The sequence below is a fragment of the Phyllostomus hastatus genome, unplaced genomic scaffold, assembly GCF_019186645.2.
Source record: "Phyllostomus hastatus isolate PE091 unplaced genomic scaffold, TTU_PhHast_1.1 phas_scaffold_78, whole genome shotgun sequence".
Taxonomy (NCBI): domain Eukaryota; kingdom Metazoa; phylum Chordata; class Mammalia; order Chiroptera; family Phyllostomidae; genus Phyllostomus; species Phyllostomus hastatus.
In genome coordinates this window covers 21,445,686-21,467,421 of record NW_025334041.1, presented here as the reverse complement: position 1 = coordinate 21,467,421, position 21,736 = coordinate 21,445,686, and the positions used below count along the sequence as shown (strand labels likewise).

The 21,736-nt window shown below is 37.2% G+C and overlaps 1 protein-coding gene and 1 long non-coding RNA gene across 3 annotated transcripts in view; one reads left to right on the top strand and one right to left on the bottom strand.

Moving 5' to 3' along the window:
• DGKB (diacylglycerol kinase beta) overlaps nt 1–21,736 on the bottom strand; it is a 597,575-nt gene that overhangs the window by 178,537 nt on the left and 397,302 nt on the right. The gene's annotated exons all lie outside the window — the stretch shown is intronic.
• Nucleotides 1,415–20,456, top strand: LOC123811615. Its single transcript, XR_006784407.1, has 3 exons — nt 1,415–1,540; nt 9,775–9,959; nt 14,717–20,456. It is a non-coding gene; the product is annotated as an uncharacterized LOC123811615 (long non-coding RNA).

Below are 21,736 nucleotides of genomic sequence, written 5' to 3'. Positions count from 1 at the left end.
TATATATATATATAAAATGTGTGTGTGTGTGTATTTGTTTCATAATATAAATTATTGTACCTGAAGCCAACTCCATATCTAGTCACAATTCCACAAACACTATGGACTGAATTTTATAATACCTAATATTGTTACTGGGCATATTTTTTAAAAGAATGAATTATTATTAAAGATAGACATTAGTGAAAGCTAAATAGGAGGTTGGAACTTAATTTTTTTCTTCAAAGATTTCCTCTAGGAAGGGATATACTTTCTTAATTTTATCCCTTATCATGTTAAAAATAACAGAAATTCTTTAAAAAAATGTGAAGGAACACACAGTTGGTGTATAGCCTACAATGAAGCATATCACAATTTGTGGTAATAAGTGGCACGTGATTTGAAAGAATACATGCCAAAGCAATGCAGTCACAAATATCTGCATCCTTCTGACTTTGCTTCTGCTTGTTTTGTGATATATTTGCCATTATGAGAGATGCGTATAGTAGGAAGAATTAAAGATCTTGATGATTTCCAGGGCATTTCCTATAAAATTTAGATGTACCAAATATAAACCACATTTATATTTATTAAACTATTACTTTATGTCATCACATTGTGTTCACATACTCTCTTAGAAAGCATAAATGGTAAGTTTTTTAAAAATAATTATGGGTCTAAAAGGACTTATTCAAGCATACCCTTCAAATATTTCCATTTAGTTTTGTCTGTATCTATTTCTACTACTTTAATCCAAGTCATTATCACCACTTGCCTTGACTATTGCACCAATATATTTCACTTTCACTCCTTTGGGAGCTATGCAACTCCTGGGACCCTTATGGTAGAACGGGGCCATGTTTGCGGCTCCTTCTGACAAATGAGATGCTAACGACCACAGTGTGGGTCATGTCAGGATTGAACATAATTGCCAAAATGAGCTTCTTTGGAATTCTCTTCCTTTCTTGCACACGGAAGGGCAAGGCTCCAGTATGTGGCTGTGCTAATCAACTTGGATCCACGGCTGAACAGAATAAACACAGCATTCCTGTGCTTGTGGAAAAATTTGTAACATGATGGGAAAAAAATTCTTTTATAGTTTTCCAATCACCCTTGCTTTGGGCTTGACACAACACTTCATATCACATCCAAAGCATGCTATAAGATGTATTTTCAAGCATTGGTGCTTTATTCTTGAAAAAGGAGCCATTTTTGACCATTTGTGAACCAGTAACTATTATATTGAATTCAAACAATTGAAGTAATGTTATCACAAACGAAATAATTTTTCAAATTTGTCTTTAAATTTATTCTAAAGAGATAATTAGGTCTTTGCTCAAAATAAAATTTCAGTTCATTAATTAAAATGCTAATTTGATAAAAACTCCTAACCTAATTTAAAGTCAAAATTTCTTTCCTGTCCTACCTATCCGACGGCTGAGGCAAGAAGAAAGTGTGTGAGAAGAAAAGGGAGGAGAGGGCGCATTGCTCAGTCACGTCTGACAGAGGACTGCTCTTCCTGCTCCCTCCACCCCTGTTCTCTGCCTCTTCCAATCTGGAGGTAAGGAGAGCAAGATCTTGATGTGTATCGCAGGGGAACACTCCCACTGCTCTTTCCAGTTTTCTTCATCTTTTTAAATTTACTTCTCTCTTTCATTCTTCAGAGATTCCACACTACACTGCTCTCCCTCTTCACCCACAGCATTGCAGATAGTTCGACTCGGTCGAGAGCATTGCCATCCCAGCTGGTCCCTTTTGACCTTGTCCCCATCTCCTGATGGCCGCTAACCTAACTTAAATTCCCTTCTCTTGAGGCCACTTTGTCCTCTGACAGATGTAAAAAAACAATCTATAGTAGCTCATGGTCTCCCCTCCTTTACTCCCAGCCTCATACAGCCAGCCCTCCCGCTGCGTGTTTTGCTGTGGCAAACTCAGAGAACACAGTACTCCTCCAAACTGCAGTCTTCGGCTCTGCCATCTCAGCCTGCTCAGTCAGCTTCCTGCCCATTACCTTTCAGATGTGACTCATACTTGTCCCACGAAGCATGGACACATATAAAGATCTCCTTAACCTCCTCTCCCACTCTGGGTTAGGTGCTGATAGTAGGAGCTTCCTCCACCTGAAGGGCTAAAGTGAACCTACAGCATATTTCCCTCCAGGGAAATCCTCTTCAAAAACCTTCCCACTGCCACCAGTTGGCTCTTTTACACCTGTGTGCGGAAGAGTGCAGAAACAGTCTCCCCGCTGGTTCTGTATTAGCAGCTTCCTTTGCAATGGGCCTCAGCTGAAACTCCTGGTACAGTAATCTGTCCCATGTAAATCAAGCTTTGCCATCACCGTCTGTCCTCTGTGCCCTCACTGCACCCCCCCCCCCAACCCCATACATCCTGATTATCCTTCAGTGACTTTGTTTGAGTTTTGGATACAATCTAATTAAACCTACAAAATCCTATATGATCTAGATCCTGTCTTAACACCTCTGTGCCGATAACAGCTCATCACAGGGGGCTCCTTTCATTCCTCAATGAACACACTTTCTTGCCTTAGAGCAGGATGTTTCAATCTCAGCATTATTGATGCTTAAGGGTCAGACAATTCTTTGTTGTGGGGGATTGTCCTATGCATTGTAGGATGGTTAGCAGCACGCCTGGCCTCAACTTCCCATGTGCCAATAGCACTTCAGTGTGACAATCATACATGTCTCCAGACATTGCTAGATGTCCCCTAAGGAGCGGACAGACACTTTACCTATGATACTCCCTCTGCCTAAAAAAAGTTTCTTTTTTCTCATTCTTCACCTAAAAATCTTTCTTCACTTTTAGCCCTAGATGACCCAAACTAAATCAGTTCTTCTACATATAAAGCATCCCATACTTTCCTCTGTGACTAGACAGGTTTTTTAAAATGTCCTCCCCTTCAACCCCAAAGAGAAAATTTTGAGGGTTCATACATGGCACATGCCACACACCAAGGCAAGAAGAACAACAGAACCAGACCATTGTTAATGCGAGCGAAGGCTGAGGAAAAGCCACACCTTTGCTGGGAGAGCCTTCCACAAAGGGTAACAGTTTTCATTTTCACCTAAATATGCAATATGCTGAATCCAAAACCTTCACTGCGGTTTCCTTCAACATGTGAAACTGAACGAGTGATAACAGTAAGAGCTAACATTTGTTGAACACATACTATGTGTTTTACATAAATGCCACATTCAACTCACAGTGACTTTGCTATCAGTATGACCTTAATTTTACAAAAGGAAAAACCTTGAGACAGAGAGAATTGGTAGTTCAAGGTCAGGTTGGTTTCCTTTCTGAGTTTTTGCTCAGGCCAGTCACAGACCTCTCTCCACTCCCTCTACTTGCCATTCCTTCTGCCTAGAATTTTCTTCTCCCCAATAACCACATGCATTTTGGGGGCCTATTTAAATGCCACCTTTGACTGGCATCCCCTGCCTTACATTTCTTCTGTTGAACTACCTACCATGTGATGTACTGATAGTTCACCTATCAATTGCCTCCCTCTCCCAAAGACTAGAAGTTCCTCGAGACCAGTGATTTTATTTCGTGGCTCAGTGCCCACATGTTCTAAGTTCTATGTACATGTTTGTTGAATAAGTGAATGAATACATTTCCAGCTTCAACATGAGGGTCTTAGTATTTGAACCAGACCAGACAGCAAAGAGACCAGGTTTGAAATCTTGGCTCAAACTTGTTTCAATAATGATTTCGTTTTAGTTTTCTACTCATAAAGATACTGGCTGTACACCTGTTACGCAGAGATCTAAGACACAAGAGAACAGAAGTGGCTCTCTCTTGCCTTTCTTGTCTCTGCCCAGAGAGTAAGGCTCTAACGTGGAAAGCAGGTGGACACCCAGTCAGCAATGCAGCAGGCTGGCAGCTGGGGGTGGGTCCGAGTGGGCACAACACCCAAGGCAGCTGTGGCTGAAATCGGAGGTCGGTGAAAGTAATCTTTGAAGTCAACTGCTGCAAGCCACCATGGTAACCTCTTATATTTCTCAAAACACTCTTTAATTCTATAAGTAACCTAATCCATTATGTAATATTTTACATATTTTCTATCATTCTTATCACAAGGATTATGAAAACATGCATACTCTCATCACAAAAATAACCTTACATGACATGGAGATTTGACCAAACTCTGTCCAAAAAAAAATTAACAAAGTTACTAACTATGCAATTTTTCATTTTAAATTAAATCATGGAATAATTTTTCTCTCTCCCTAAGCCCATTAAAAGTCCGGTACTTTATTGCAGAGATGACATTGAATGATTCACAAATTAATGAAACCATTGTTACAATGCTCTCAACTTGAAGGAATGGAATTATAAAAGCCTTATAAAACCTTATCCTCCTCATGCCCTGATCCTTCAGAAGCATGGGTGTCGCTTATTTTAATGCTAAACTGATGTAAAGCCATTTTATGAATGCTTTGTGCTAAATAATTTTCTAAGGTGGGTAAGAAGCACTTAGAGATTTCTAAGCAGACAGATTGATGAAAGGTTCATCAAACATTCAAATTGTAATCTTGTTCCTTTTTTTAAAAGAAGGTTTTATTTATTTATTTTTAGGAAGAGGGGAAGGAAGGGAGAACAAGAGGAAGAGAAACATCCATGGGAGAGAGAAACGTCCATCGGTTGCCTTTCACATGCCCCCAACAAGGGACTTCGCCTGCAACCCAGGCATGTGCCCTGACTGGGAATGGAACTGGCAACCTTTTGGTTTGCAGAAGGATGCCCAATCCACTGAGCCACATTAGCTGGGGCATAATATTGTTCCTTGAGGTATATGCAGGCTTTCTACAAATGACTAAACTTGGAAGAGAAATTTTACTGATGGTGTGAGATTTTAGGGCCCCTTCCTGGCCCCCGAAGTCATGGGCAAATTTTCCAGGAGACCCAAGGCACAAAGCCACATGTGACCTTTGTAACTTAAGCCAATATTTAGGACACATAAGTTTTGCAGGTTCAAGTGATGATGCTACAGCAACCATGAACCTTATTTTGCATCATGATATTCTGAGGTCTTTCTCAGTGGATTTCATCCTTTGACCCTTTGTGTGGAATTGTCTCCTGATTAGGCAGTTTCAAAACGGAAAGAGACAAAAAGAGGCCTGAGCAGCAAGCCAGCCAAATGTACCTTTTATAAATCTATCTCTAAACTTGTAGAGAACTCTAACAATGGTTTCATTAATTTAGTAATCACTCAATGTCATATCTATTATAATGTACTAAGCTCTTAAGAGAGAAAGAAAAAAGAAAATTGTTTTATTCCCATGATTTAATTTAAAATGAAAAATGAAAAATTGCATTGATGGTAGTCTTGTTAAACTTTTTTGATTTGCTTTATCATTTAAAGTATGGACTTTCTTTTCTTCAAGGCCATGCTTTTGTCTTTTATTTTGAAACTTCCCAGTGAACATTCTTATTTTTCTAGGACAGGTATGGAAGTACTTCAGTCATTTTAGTAAAGACTGGTAATATGTACTTAAAACTTGGTAAGCAATGCAGCTCCAAACGATGTGCATTAAAATAGTGTCTACTAAAACAATATACCTAGCCAGGACTCCAAGTGATCTTTGGTAACAATGCACGCTGTCTCCCATAAGTAATCATATACTTTGCATTGGTTGGACCTTTCTCCTGGATCCCTGGTCTCTTCTGGGGACTCTAGACAGATACGGTTCCCAGCTCCCTGGGGAACAAGGGTGGTTGTGGGGGTGCTGTGCTCCCCTCGGCTATGAGCAGAATTGTTCACCTCCAGGGGCTTGGGCTGTCCCTTCTGAAGTGGCTCTGTAGGCAGTACAATAATGTCCCTTCTGCAGAATGTGCCTTTGATGATGGCCTGAAGTTTTTGTCTTTCTGATTCAGAAAGGGATTTCCTAGAATGAGAATTTCTTGGATCTGCCAGCCTTCTAAGTGTTCCCTGTGATTCTGCAGGGCAACTGAAGTGTCCCAGAGCGACCCAGTCAGACATTCTTCAGATAGTTGAGTCTTCACCCAGGATGGCCCGGCCAAAACTGCATGTACTATACGGCTGCACAGGAGAAAAGCTTCCCCTGAAAGCAGAAACTAAGGGAAGACAGACGAATTTAAGTCCAGGCCCACAAGGTCCCTTTTCCTCATTACTAATTTTGAAGTTGGCCTATTTATGAATGAACACTGATTCTCTTCAGAGAGTCAGTTATATCTAGAGGCAGAGAGGATGACGTTGTGATCCATTTGTCCATGTAAACAGTCAAAAAGACAGTAATGTTAATTTCTTAGTTTTGAACTTTCGGTTCTCAGTTTGGCAAATAAATCATGACTATGTAGGATGTTAACTTTAGGGGAAACTATAAAAGGTATATAGAAATTCCCTATACCATTTTGCAAACTTTCTATAAATTTAAGATTATTCCAAAATATAAATTTAAAAATGTAGTAGAGAGGGATCTGTAGTAATTCAAAAAGACAAGTACACCCTACATAATTATATAATCAGTCTTTATAAAGGAAAGAAAATTATCTAATAATTATCATAGATACATTGACTATTTCCATTAGGGGCTAACATCAAATGCCTGAACCAATGTTTTTTGTTTCATTTTTAATTTTTAGTGAATTTATTTGAGTGATACTGGTTAATAAAATTTCATAGGTTTCAAGTGCACAACTGTACAATGCATCATCTGTATATTGTATTGTGTATTCATCACCCCAAGTCAAGTCTGCTTACATCCCAGTTTATCCTCCCTTTACTTTCCTCTGCCTCCCCCAATTCTCAACCCAAGTTTTTTGTATAAAACACTCATAGATTTAGGTGAATGCATGTGATGAGATATGTACTGAAAATAATAACTCTGTATTTAAATCTTTTATCCATTTTGAGTTTATTTTTGTGTATGGTATAAGTTGGTGGTCCAGTTTCATTTTTTTGCATGTAGCTGTGTAGATTAGTTGAACAGGCTATTTTTTACTCTAGTTTATGCTTCTTCCCCCTTTGTCAAATATTAACCATAGAGACTTGGGTTTATTTCTGGGCTCTCTATTCTGTTGCATTGATCTATGTGTCTGTTCTTATGCCAGTACTAGACTGTTTTGATTATAGTGACCTTGTAGCATAGTTTGATATCAGGTATTATGATCCCTCCTACTTTGTTCTTCTTTCTCAAAATTGCTGAGGCTATTTGGGATCATTTATGGTTCCATATAAATTCTGAGATATTTGTTCCGTATGTGTGAAATATATCATTGGTGTTTTGTCAGGGTTTGTGCAGAGTATTATGCTAAGTGAAATAAGCCAGGCAGTAAAAGACAAATACAATATGACCTCACCTATAAGTGGAACCTAATAAACAAAACAAACAAGCAAGCAAAATACAACCAGAGACATTGAAATAAAGAATCAACTGACAGTAACCTGAGGGGAGGGGAGAGGGGGATAACGGGGAAAAGAAAGGGAAGGGGCAAGTCAAAGAACACAAATAGAGGAGTCATGGTCATGGACCATGGCAGAGATTGACTGTGAGGGGGACTTGGAGGGTAGGATAGGGGAGAGCAACGGGGAAAATGGTAGGACAACTGTAGCTGAGCACAATTTTTAAAAAATCTTGCTTTCTACTTAAAATGCAAAAAAAAATTCACAATAAGATTTGAGAAAATGTCATTTGAAAAAAAACAATTTTATAAAAGTTTATACCAACATTCTTTTATTTTAAGAGTACTGTAGACAGTTATGCCACATACATGTTTTAAGGCTTTTTCCCATTATACTAGATCTCTTCATTTTCTAAATTTGTTACTTGTAATTGGAGGTCATTTCTCTGGGTTCATTTTCTTCTCTCATTATGCTGAATTTAACAAGTGTTTGTTTTTTCAAACCCTCTTTAAATAAGAGTACCTATTTCTTTCATCATTTGTAACTATGTACAAAATCGTTTTTGTTGAACCAACTTTCCAGTTCACACACCCCTGCTACAAGAAATTCTATGATGAAATCCATCATTAAGTTCCTCAAAGAAATCATGGAGTTATTTTCTCCCCACTTTCCGTTTCTTGCCTGAACTTGAGAAATTTGATGATTCAGAGGAAAAGGAAAGAGGGTGGGGGGGGACCCCTGACTGATGTCAAGTGTCTGGATGTTTGATGACTTCAGCTGACTTGAAACGATCGCTTTTAATACAACAATTCCTCTTTTCATCTCTGCCCAAATAGACCCATGCCCACTTCTAGAGCCCAGGAAGTCCTCTTTCCTCACAGCAGAATGTGCTTCTTAGGCCCAAGCGTTGGCCAAGGAGCTGCCTTGTGCAGCAGATCCGTGCAGACTGGGGAGCCCTGCAGGTGACAGTGAAACTCCGCACAGCGCGGGACCACGCTAGAGGTGGGGGAAGTTCACTCTGAGAGCTGGGACCAGAGGCTAGTTCCTCTGTGCTGCCACTGCCAGCTGAGAAACTCTAAAGAGCTGGAAATTGGCCTTCTGTGTCATTATGCCAAACTATCAGACAGAGCCTATTTTATTTAACATCAATAAGCAAGTTGGATAGATTGATTTAAAACCTTTAAATATGTACATATATGGTATGTGGACCTCCACTTGTACTTTTGTTCCAGGCCCTGAGGACCTCAGGGGCAGCCCTAAGGATAATAAGGATTTATCAAGTGGCTTCTATGCCAGATACTATTTAAAAAGCTTTACATGTATTATTTTATTTAAATCAGATAGTAACCGTTTGAGATAGTAGTAATTCATATAAACATGTTAGATATGAGGATATGGAAATTACAGGAGTTGAAAGGGTGATCTTAAAACTGAGAGATTCCCCTTGGAGTTACATGCAGTTTTCAGGAATGCCTCTGTTTGGTCTCCAGAAAGTAGGCGTTCTCTCCATTTCTTTCTATTTTTAGCCATGGCCTAATCACAAACCTTTCCCTAATACTGGTTTCAGCAGGATAGTGATGATGTTTACTGCAATTTCAGTTTCCATCTGTGCTTCAAGTGAAATAGCACCCAAAACCTATAGCTTTGGTTTTTGATTCTACCAATTCTGTGCAATAATTACAATCTTTTCATTTTGTCAGTGTGATTTCTTCCTGTGCCCTGGGGTATGCATAGCACATAGGTTCAAATTCAGCCATCTCTTTTCCCCATCTTAGTTTTCCAAGGCAACTTAGTCTTGGGACTGCAGATAGGTTTCACCTGAGATTTCACCTCTGATGGGCTGGCAGCAGCTGCCTGGATGCTTCTCTCAAGAACATAAGGCTGCACATGGAGCCAGCAGGAGAGAGTGACTTAGACAATGGGAGTGGAGTATGACTTCTGTGAACTATAATTACCCATAATTAATAGCATACTTGTGCAGATACTCAAACAGGAGCATTTTTGCCCGCCACTGTTATTCATCAGGGCACATACAATGTATAGAGAAGAGCGTGCCTCTTCGTTGGTTCAAATACACTTTCCTTCAGCATTTCTGCTCATCCATTTTCAGTGATCTTTTCAACACTTGCATCATGGGCACAACTTCACTCATGCACTCACACATACACACACATCCCTGAGTTTATAAAACCTAAAGTACAGGTGGTCCTGTAAAAGGCACAGACTTGACTTATTCTCAAGAGTAATTTCTGTACATCCTACTGACAGGTATGACCAGTTAGGTAAACTTACTAAGGGAGTATTACAAGCCAGAAAAGCAGCTCTTAGGAAATTAAGAATTTCAGTGGAATGTTTACAATGGAGGACCATAAAGCTTATGAGTTTTTATTGTCATGACCTTTTCCCCGTAGCTATAGGTCAAGAAGGAAAAACAGAAGGTGTCTGGGCGAGAAAAGAAGACTTGCTGGGACATCTCCGAGTCTTTGAACAGCCCAACGGTGGTGACTCTCAGCTGGGTGCAGTGGCTCACTGAGCCGCCAGGGTGGAATACAGGGCGAGGAAGAGCCCAGAGGGGATCCTTGAGGACACTGGGCTGGTAAGGCAAGTAATTCAGCAGCTTCATTCCTCTCTGATTGCCCTGTTGGCACTATTTTGAGAGTTCTGAGTAAGAACATCCTTCTTTTCTTTTGGAGTGAACTGAAAAGCAAGATCTATAGTAAAAACAAGATTCAACAGAACCACTTTTTTTTTTCAGGAATAGTTTCTACTTCAAATGGCTTCACTCACTCTGAGAGAATAACATCTGAGGAGAACACAGGGTCCTTAAATATCATTTCTTGTCCCCCACCTCTTTCCTTTTTGGGATTGATGCCTTGGCTGTTTGTCTGAGGTATACCAGCTCCTAAAGTAATGCTTAGAAGTCAGGGTTTCATATGGTCATCAAATGAGTATTACAATTATATTCAAACTCATGACGGATCTAATCAATTGTCATTAGATTTTACAGCATAAAACATAAAATCCATAGCCACATTACCCAAAAGGAGATAGTTTATTTTCCGTTTAGAAGCCCTCAGGAGGTACGCAGGCCTGTGTGCTCATTTATCAATATCATCAGGGACCCAGATTCCTATCTTACTGTTCTGCCATCCTCACTGTATGCATTCTATGCTCATAGTTACCATGGCTTTTGTTACTCCAGCCCTCATATCAACATACCAGACCAGCAGAATGAAGAAGCAAAGGTGAGCAAAAAGAAGCTCTTCCCTGAATCAACTTTTTAAACATCCTTCCTGGATGTCCTACACACCACTTTTGTATGTTTCATGGGCCATAACCCAACTCACTCAGCCACGTGTAATTGCAAGCATCTAGGAAGCGCTGTCTTTGAGTTGAATCCATTATCACCCTGAATTATACCTGGAATTCAAACTCTAAGGAAGGAGGGGAGCATGGCTATGAAATGGTGTCATTAGACATAGCCTGTTGACACAGGACATCTTAATTGGCATTCATACTGGTGTGTTTTAATAAAGCATACAGTTTGTTTAGAAGAACGGAGATTGACTACATTTCGCGGCTGTCTAGGTCATCATTAATCACGGACTGAGAGGCTTTTAGAGATGAGGTATGCACTGCCTGGCATTTCTGTAACAGCCCACTTCGTCATCTCCACCTTAGTTTCAAGCACAAGATACCAAAATGTTAACAAATCTGTGAGGAATAGGCCAAGCTAATACATTAATTCATGTAAACAAACTTTTAGAAAAGAGATAATGGCATTTTGAATATAATATGGTTTAAAGATTACTTAAATATATATCAAATACATGAAGTAGCATTTCTTAGAGAGCACCTTTCCTTTTTCTAGACCTAAAATTACTACATCGTATTTAAGGCAAGGGCTGCCAAATATGGATTGCTGGTCAAATTTGGTCTGCTTTTGTGTTTGTATGTGTGTAAATAAAGTTTTATTGAAACACAGCCACTCTCAAATATCTATATATTGTCTGTCAGTGGCTGCCTTCAGTCACTTATGACAGAATCAAGTAGTTGTGTCAGATGTCTGACCCACAGAGCCTAAAATATTGAGTATTTGGAATAATGTAGAAAAACATTTACTGATCCTTGACATAAAGCATAACAAAGTAAATACAAGAAAAACTGAGCCTCCCTGACATTTAGAAGAAGGTTGAAAGAGTACCTAAAAGTATATCAAATATGTTTTTGATATCTCAAATGTATATCAAAATGGAACTCTCCTGGAAAATATATTTTTATAGTTATAATATTTAATCATTTAGCAGACTAATCAGTTTTTACTGATTCATTCTTAGAGAATGGCAAATGTCTCCCTCTTATAAGCTAAACATTTACTCCAGTGGTTCTCAAGAGGGGGCCATTTTGCCTGTCAGCAGATATTTGCCAATATCTGGAGACAATTTTTTGGTCATCACAATCGTCACAACTGGGGCAGGTTGGGGGATGGAGGAGGCAGCTGCCACTGACATCTACTGGCTAAGGCCTGGGGTGCTGCTAAGCATCTTATTACAACGTGCAGGGCAGCTGTCCATCATAAAGAACTCTCTGGCCTTAAATGTAAACAGCACTAAGAAAACCTGTGGAAAATGAGAAAACCCCAGGATTGAACAGGTGTTTGCCAATAATCAATCACTTCTCTCAAAAGGAACGTGTCTTGTGGTATTCTATCTCAGCGGTAGAAGCTGTGCCATATCCCCTCACTGTTTTTTCTGTAAACAAAAATATGATTTTTACCTGCACTTACATAGTAGCTCAAAGCTTCCCATTAATCACTTAAAATGGACTGGCACAATATCTCATGCGTATTTCCTGCTCAATGCTAGCTCCTAAGTCCTGTTCTGAAAGAGAAAGGGATCCCACAGCCAAAAGAACTGGGGGACAGATACTTATAATATCACCATCTTGGAAGTGCACTGTATAGAAGGATATTAATGATTCTGTGAACTCAGCACACGATCCTTCCTGTTGAGGCAGCCAACTATAAACAGAGTTCGAGGGAAAATGCTGTAGGTCAGTGAGGCAAAGGTGATGCCAGAATATTCTAAACAGTGTTCCTTAGATGACTCATTCTAATGTGGTCATCACTGGGAAAAATAAAAGGATCACTGAATAAAGAAGTTTGGAGATTACTAGGTTGGACAGAGTTAAATGAGCTTGTCGATAGCAAAGGTTTTTAAACTGCTCTTTGTGTGACAGAGTTTTGACAGCACCCTCCTCGGAATAATGCTGTTTTAATAGATAAAACAAAATGTATAAGGTTTCAAGGGCAAACGAATTTTACTGAAGTGCAATTATCAAAATATAAAAATAAATTTCTGCCATATCAATGCAAGTATTTTTATTAATTCCTTAAATAATAAGATCTCTTGGTGCATCCAATACCCACCATCATTTAGAAATAGTAATGAATATAAATAATATTTCATAATATGAAAACATGACTTATTTAAGGACAAAGTTTCAGCTACTGCTAATATTGTTAGAGCTTGTCTTCATTCAAATTGAAGGAAAGAATTTCAGTGAGAGGTTAGTAAAAACTAAGATACAAAAACCTCACGAAGCCTTGAAAATATTATGCTGAATGTGAGTTTCCAAGGGTGAAGGTTGTGGGACTTACTTGAACTTGTTTGAATATGGGAACGATTAATATATTTCAACTACAGTCCCACATGGCGTGTGGGAAATTCCGCTCTGAACTGGTGCTTCTAATGTCATCATGCAGTATTGCATTTTTAATCATTGTTTTAAGCTAGCATTTTCAAATCCAGTTCAGCTCTATGATAACAGCTGTTGTTTTCTTCACTGATCTATTTCACTCAGAAATGAGTTTTTAGAAAAATTTCTTTGAGCTTTATACTTGTTCCTCACAAGTATCTCCATTTAAATTCCCAGGATGAGAGGAAAAATGAAGAGAGTCTTGGGGAAGATAATTCCTTGAAGGAATGGATTTTCACTTGCCTTTTCAACTTGATGAACTGATACTCTCTTTTAAGTGCCATCCATGTTTCCCAGCTTACTATGAGGGAGTCATAATGAAGTAATAATTTGTCTTCAACCTATTTTATACACTTAATTCTTATGTCATTTTATGTCTCACACCTCTATACTTAGGGAGCCTAGGCTGATTTTCACCTTTGCCCTAACACGTGACTTTGTATCAAGTACTATCCTCTTCTAATTAAGTAACCTCATTCATCTAGATAGTTCTGTGGTGATAAGGTAATTCGTTTTTTGTTTTTTGTTTTTTTTTTTGCCACAGCAGCCATGACAGAGCCATGTGCCAGTTGCTAAAATAGTTGCACAGATTCTAGTGAAAGGCAATAGATAAGTGAGAAAGAAAGTGTACTTTGTCAGCCCATAAATTACCCCTGCCCTTGGTCTACAGTAATTACAGCAGAGCTATGGCTGGCTATGCCTCTGGTGAACTCCAGCAAGCGTGGCCATTCACGCTTACCAGCACACACACGGACAGCTTCTCTCCCAGGAGGCCTGACCTCCTCGAACTGATCAAACGTATCCATGTGAAAAGTAAAGAACGAAAGAGGGGAAAAATAAACCAACAAGATTTTTAACATTAATTAATTGTTACATTTATTCTTTTTTAAAGGTCTGTGTTACAGGACCCTTCATCTATTCTTTGGTCCCTCTAATGACAATTAAGAGACATGGCAGAAAGCAGGTGCGGAGCTGAATTTTATACTGTGAAAGTAAGATACATGGAAGACTCGCGTAAAACAATTTTTCAGCAACAAACTCAAGTGATTGAGACCAGCATTCCTGTTATGGTACCTTTTCCCCCTTTTTTTCACATTTTTGTCCTCTCAACACAATCACAGGAATGAAGTGATCTAGTATTATTCCCATGTCACCGCTTAGTATTGTCAGGTAGAGGAGTGCCATTTTTAAGCTCCCACTCCTAGGAAATATTGGTACCACAATTTGAAGGAGGAGCCTCTTCTGAGGATGTAAAATGCTCACAAAATGATATGCAGTTGTTCTGATTTTTAAAATATTAAGCAAATTTACATAAATACCTGAGCCAAAAAGGAAAAGACTAGAAAGAAAAATATAAAGACAACAGTGCTTATTCTAAGCTGAAGAGTTTATGGATGATCTTTTTAATATTTAAAATGGAATGTGTTCTTGAAATTTTCTACAATATGTAACTATGGTTTTATTGTCAGGAAGAGAAAATATTATGAAAGAAAGATGACTGTACATCTTTGAAAGGTTTAACAATGAGTGGGTTGATGAATGCCAAGTTTCAGCATTGATTTTAATTGATATTATATATTTTTAACATTCTTTCAGGAAGGTGGAGAAAAGAAAGAACACTGGCCACTTTCTTAAACGGCACCATTTCAAACAAATGTGCAAGATGTGGATGTGGTGAGGACAGCTGAGAAAAGAGCACAGAGATGAAATCAGAAGCTTCTTGAACTTCCTTCTCCCTCTCCTGCCAACATAGTAGAGAGCTTTTATATAGAATTTCAAGTGCTGTCCTTTAGCCCTTTGTTAACTCGTTCTGAACATGAAGGCAAGCACTCCTGGAAAGGTCATTTAAAACACGGACGACCTCCTTCACTCTAGCCTCCTCACACCTTGCCAGCCTGAACAGCAAATCACAAATTATTTCTTGTTGTTATTGTTGGAGCGCATCTCTCAATGGTATCGCCGATGTGAGAGTCGATGTCTTTTTTAAAAGTCAGACTGGCACGGGAGCATTTGGGATGAGCCCTCTTTTGTGTGTCTGCTTCATTCCTTTGTTGGAGTTCTACATTTTCTGTGTATGGGATTGAGGAATCATGGAAAATTGCCACTTGTGTGATAAATTACTGTTTTCACCCATCAAACTTCGAAAATGCTCCATATGAGCCTTGCACACCATTATGTTGTCCCATCTAGGACCCTTTGAAAACAGCAGGGTGCATCTGGCTGAAATTCAGTCAGGCGATTAAATTTATTCAAGCTTGGTGAACTTGAGAGCTTTCAAAAGGAGAGGAGCTGAAGGGATGAGATTATAGTCCTGACAGGGCTCTGGAAAGGTGTCTGACATCTGACTGCTCCTAGTGAGGCATGATACCTATTCCCATTGATTTGCAACAAAGTATTCCTCAATAAGTATTTCCACTTAACATTTCCTCTCAGGGAACCTGTGCAGTTGAAGATATTTACGAGTTGCTTTCAGCTTAAAAATAAATCACCTCTAATTCCTCTAAGCGAAATCAATCAAAAACCTGTAAAAAATGGACTGGTTGTTTGGTCGATTCTGGCAGAAAAGTAAACAGCACTTCAGCTTTTCTCTGCCATTAAGGCCTAAATGGCCTAGAAAGTAAATCAATATTTCTAGTCAGCCTTCTGGCTATTGTTTAGCCAGTAGATATGGATTTGCTCTGGTTTACTGCACTCCTTCGGGACTAACCTATAATCCTCCGAGAGGAATAATAAGTTCGTTATCTAGTCCAGCTCTCTGTTGGACATTTAAATGGACCACATCCATCAGCAGCCCTTGTTAAAGTTAAAGGATGAGGCCATCCCATTCTACCCCGTTTACGGTGAAACACTTCCAACACAGCGAGGGGGACGTTACAACTCACAGTTGTACTGGTTGGCAAATGACCTAAAAACCCTGACTGGGGGTACAGGCAGTCATTTAAGTGTGAGGAGGCATTTATCACTGCTGTTTCGAGATAGGAAATACTACTTACTCATTTCTAAGTAAACTAGGATATTCCTAAAGCTACGTGCTGCAGGATCGTTCTTTAGACCTCCTAATCCTTGTCTAATATTTCTGTTTAAGTATCGGTGTGATTCAAAGCAGGAAAAGCTAGTCTCTGCTGCTATAAACCAAAATGCTTCCCTTTCTCCTTGTCGGCAAATGGAAATCTCTCACACTCTTACTCATTTCACTTTAATAAGTTGCTATAATAATTTGATAATGACATTCTTGAGGATCTTGGAAGAAGAGAATGTTGGGGAAAAGATAATTCCTTGAAGGAATTAATTTTCACTTGCCTTTTTCAACTTGATGAACTGATACTCTCTTTTAAGTTCCATCCATATTTCCCAGATTAATATGAGGAAGTTATAATGAAATAATAATTTATCTTTGAACTATTTTATACGCTTAATTCTTATGACATTTTATTGATTTCTTGGTAAGAAACACAAAAAAATGGATGAATTATGATTATTTGGAACTTTCAAATGTAGGTATTTATAGCTCACCAGACATTTCTTCAACAAAATGACAATTATGATAAAACAAATGAAAAAAATTTTCGGTTATTTCATTGAGATCTTTCTCATAATTTTACTTAAGTAAAATTATCACAAAATTATTGAAAAGGAGAGATATAATTAAGTAAAATAGCACAACAGAATTTAGATGGACTGTGTTTGCAAAATATAGTAATTTAAGAAAAAAGGTGATTTAATTAAGCGATATTAACTTAGAGTAGTAAAATGACTTGTTCTGTGGAGAGAATTTTTGCTGTTTCCTTCTTTAATCACTCAACTCTTCAATTTCTGGGAAGTTTGTTTCAGCTTTAAACAGATTAGATCTTAAATTAGAGAGAAATTAAATTTTTTGTAATCTGTCACTGGGAAAAATTAAAAGTTTTAATTTAATTTTAATTAAAATTAAAAATCAAAATTAAACTTAGTATACACTAATTTTAACAATTTATTATCTCCACTGGCTCATTAAAGGCATTCTTATGATTAAAATAATAAATTTAGTAAAAATATCACATTAATTTATTTTAAGACTTCAATTAAATATCAATATGTGGAGATGTATAGTTTTATCTCTTTTGGTTTTTGCTGCAGTTTGAGTAAGTCTGTGGTCACAGCCTGACTCAGAGCTTGGTGCTGGCAAGCCAAGCCAACTATCTCTACAGAGCTCAGATCCTTCGTACTCTCCATCCTTCCTGAGCGGTGAGGTTCCAGGGAAGATAGAAGATGTAACTTAAACTACCATGCAACGAGGCTATTTTTGTTTTTCAAATATGATATATGAACACTTGGAATTCATACTTCTAATTCTTTAGCAGTGATTGCAAAATGCTAACTGTATTCTCAAGGTAACTTAAGAAACATATATTGTTAGACTCTGCTAATTGTACAAATGAGAATCACACAGAAATAACTGAGCTTTTTTACAAAATTGAGTTTTCATGTAGGATTACACTCTAATATCCTTGTTAAAATATTGTTTTAGTTAATTTGTTTGAAAATTTAAATAAGAGCAATAACTCAAAAAATTCATGTATTTCCCAGAAGAACGCTTTATAGGTAGCGTGAGGGAAAAAAAAATACCTGGCCATTTCTTGTTTGATAAAAAACTTTTAGCATATGCTTTTGATATTGTCTGATTTGAAAATTTTTAATGCATATAAAATTTCTAACTTTTTATTTGCTGCATTTGTATGCTGATATATTTGAAAAACACCAATTTATATAGAGAATAATGTTATATTGATAGAGTTGAATTTGCCTCTTGAAACCATTTTAAGTTATAAGAGTATAGCCTTTGCCTGGAAAGTGTCACTATTAGGCAACACTGCCCGTCAGCAAGAGGCTAGTTTACACCATGATGCCATCATCTGCCGAAGAAAAGCACTCATCCCATATTTCTGCATCATAATAATTACCAGTGAAATGGAACGGAGCATGTATTTAAAATATGATTATTGGGAAAAATGTATAAATAAATCAGTACGAAAATGAATGTATAGGAATATAAATTAACACTATTACTTTGTCTCTGCAGCAAAAGATCAGGCCATTTTCAGTAGATCACTACTCAGGTCTCACCAGGGCTGTGAGGAGCACTGTTAAAGTGAAATCCCTGTGTGAGGCCGATCTGGTGCCGCTGCCTGCCCTTAGGGAGTGGAGACTGGTCACAAATAAATAATTTTGGTCAAATCTTATTGGAAGTTCGTAATCCCCCTGGCAAAAAAGTGGTTCCGACTGATACACAATCACAATGAATAGAATAATAATTCAAGGGTATTTGATCACATTTAAGAGATTAGAGAACCTTTATTCTATACAACACAGGAGACAACACTTCTGCAAAAGTAGCTATACCCTACGTCAAGGCATGTTAGGAAAAGATTAGGCAAACAATGGCTTACGGAGCCAAACAGGCCTCTTTTCATGACAAGGAACTCCAACTTTGAACCAGAGATAAGCAAAATGGTCCTCTTTCAAATCAGAAATCCATTCTTATTAGTAAACAAGTATTACAAAAATAAGCACTCAGTATTACATATTTAATGTTACCAGTAAAAAGTATGGAAATTTGTTTTCTTGTTATATAATAATGTATAAAACATCCTTAATTTTGCATACTAGCCTGCAAATTTACATATTTACTAATTGGACCTTCCAGAAAAAGTTTGCTCCCCCTCCGTTGCCCTATTCCATGGTATCAAATTAATTTCTAAAGATCATACAAGATCTATATTGCCAATTTAGCTGATACAACATCTCTGGGCCTTTATCTTTTCTTCCTTCCCCTCACCATTTATTTCACTATCTTATTGGTCCACCAGTTGCTTATGAAGCAGCCAAGGATAATTAATGTTTTTATAGCTCCCAATGACACACTTGTTTCTAGGTTAGGACAAGAAACTCTGTGTCTACTATTTAGGTTTAGAAACACTGCACTCAAACTCTCTGAAGGGATTTTTAATATGAAGGTTGTGAACACCACTTTAAAGCACATGACTGAGAACAACGTAAGTCAGACGAGACAGGCAAAAAGAGAGGAGACGGTAGACACAGCTGCATACTGAATGAAAAAAAAGTAAGAACTTGTAGGTTCAGTTCATTTCTTTTATCTTAAATAGCAAAAAATTGACCTTTATTTTTCATTTAATTCATAGTAGTATCTAGAAATCAGTAATGGCAAAGAAGATCAATTAGGTCATTTAGTCCCTCTCCGAGGTTCCAATTTTCTCATTCAGCATAATAACTTTGGCCTGTCCAAACTTAAGTGACGGAAGAGATGGGTTTCCACAACTTAACTTGGGAGATATCTCTAAATCAAATTCATCTGTACCAAAGCATCATTAAAGACTTGGCTATTAGAATTATACTAAATTGTTCTCTGCTTAATTGCACCTCATTTGTCCTTTATTCCCCTTGGCTAGCCAAGCAAACTTTTTTTTTCTTTGACTAGATTTATCTTAGACCAGCTAGTCCACATATATTATTGATAAAGACAATGTCATTAATGGTTTCTGTTTGTTGGTTGTACTGCCACTTAAACATTTGTTTTCCTTTGTTCAAGTTACTCTCAAAGGAAGACTACTCTGTAATAAGTAGTACCACATTTTATAGAAAATTTCTTACGTTCTCCAAAAACTCCAGTGGCTTATGTGCAACCCTCTCTAACTTCATTTATCAACATGCAGAATGATCAGCACCCAATAGCTTGCTATAATATGTACACTTTCTCACTGCTATCCATTTCCCCATTAATGCTCATATTTTGATTTTCTGAAACCTCAGTCACATTAAGCCTTTCTTTTTCTGCAATAAAACATGGCTCCCATACCCCTCATTGATTAAGTCTAACTCCAGAACTTCTGAGGATGCTAGTTTCAACAGCATACTGTTCTCCTCTTCCTGACCAATTGATGGATATCCTGTAACACAATCTTGAATTAAAAAAATGAGCTGATTAAAGAAGTATTAAGAAAAATCCATATATATGACTAAGTCAATCCATCAGTGTTTTGTTCAGTAGGGTCAACTTTTTCTCCATGTAGAAAATACCACTGCCAGGAGATAGTAATGAACTACGACCTTGGAGAGTTTTGCAACAGGAACTAACGAGAAGGAAACACTCGCTATTAGAGCAAATAGACTCCTAATCAACATATTATCGATCGTTCATTTTTGTCAAGGTCATTTTGTGCTTTAAAAAATGATCCCACAGTAAGGCTTTAATAGGAAAAGTGGACTAATTTGATTTAAAGAGTAAATGCTATTAATTATGAAAGGCAGTCAATAAAAAGCTTGTTCTTCCAAACATAAAGGCAAATTTTACAGTCTCTTTGATTTATGGTAATGAAAACAATGATAAAATATTTTCACTAGTATCTCTTATTCTTATCCGATCTTTTGCTCTCTTTCTTGTTCATACATTAGAAAAATTCTTAAAATAATCTTTGTCACTCAAAGTAAATTTGGTATAAAATGTTGCTTTATAGTTTTATTACTAAGCTTTTTATTTTCAGTAGTTAAATGATCATCACATTATTTCTGTAATAAATATAAGAAAACAAAATATATTTTTATGTGCAAAGATCTATATAACAATGTTAAATATTTTATTAGAAATTTTTCTATTCAAATAATATATGTTGATGAGATTTAAAGAATTTTAGCATTGTGAAATCCATATAAGTGAAAACATTTTAGAGAACTACCATATCCAAACAATATCCTACTATATGTACAAATATATACCCTACCATATGTATAAATATGCACAATTACCAAACATGCAATATTTTAGATTCTGGGGTCTATTAAAGTCATTTTTTCGTTCAATTAATTTATCATTTACATCAATTTATCTGAAAGAAACAAAGACACACATTATTTAGCCAATAATAAAATATAATTAATAATAAAATATCAGTGAATTTAAGATAAGTAAAATCCTTGAACACACAAGCATAACCTATTAAATTCCTAAAAGTGTATTTTCCCCCTATAAAATGACTTCAGTGTAAGCAATGCAGGCTACTCCATATATCACTTCAATAACATAAAATTTCGTGGTTATAAAATACGCATTTGAAGAACTGCCTTCAATATGTTTTCCCAGTGTGAATCACCAGTGTGTGAGCTAAGGCTGGCTCTCCTGGACTGTAATTATGTGACTATGTCACTGGAGAATGGCAGAACAGGCAAACCTTACATGTTTGTAAAAATGCTATTTTCTTCTTTTTTATGAAAGAGTGCCTTTATTGGTTAGAAAATAATATATTTTAAATATAGTAACTAAATGTAAACAAATGACAAATCCCAAAGTTTAGTTTGCTGACAAATTGTTAACTGAGAAGTCCCAAACAGCATTCTGCATTTTACTGAAGATTTATTTGTTTCAAGAAGAAAAGCAATTAGTGGCATGGTGAAAATACAATAATATATCTTATAGAAAACAAGGGATGCAGAAGTTTAGCTTTGCATGGTGACTGAATGATGAAAACCTTACATACAACAGACATTTTAGGCCATTAATCTAAATTATAAGGAAAAAGGGCATGTTGGCTTATCATAAGAACCAATTAATAATGGATTTGTAGG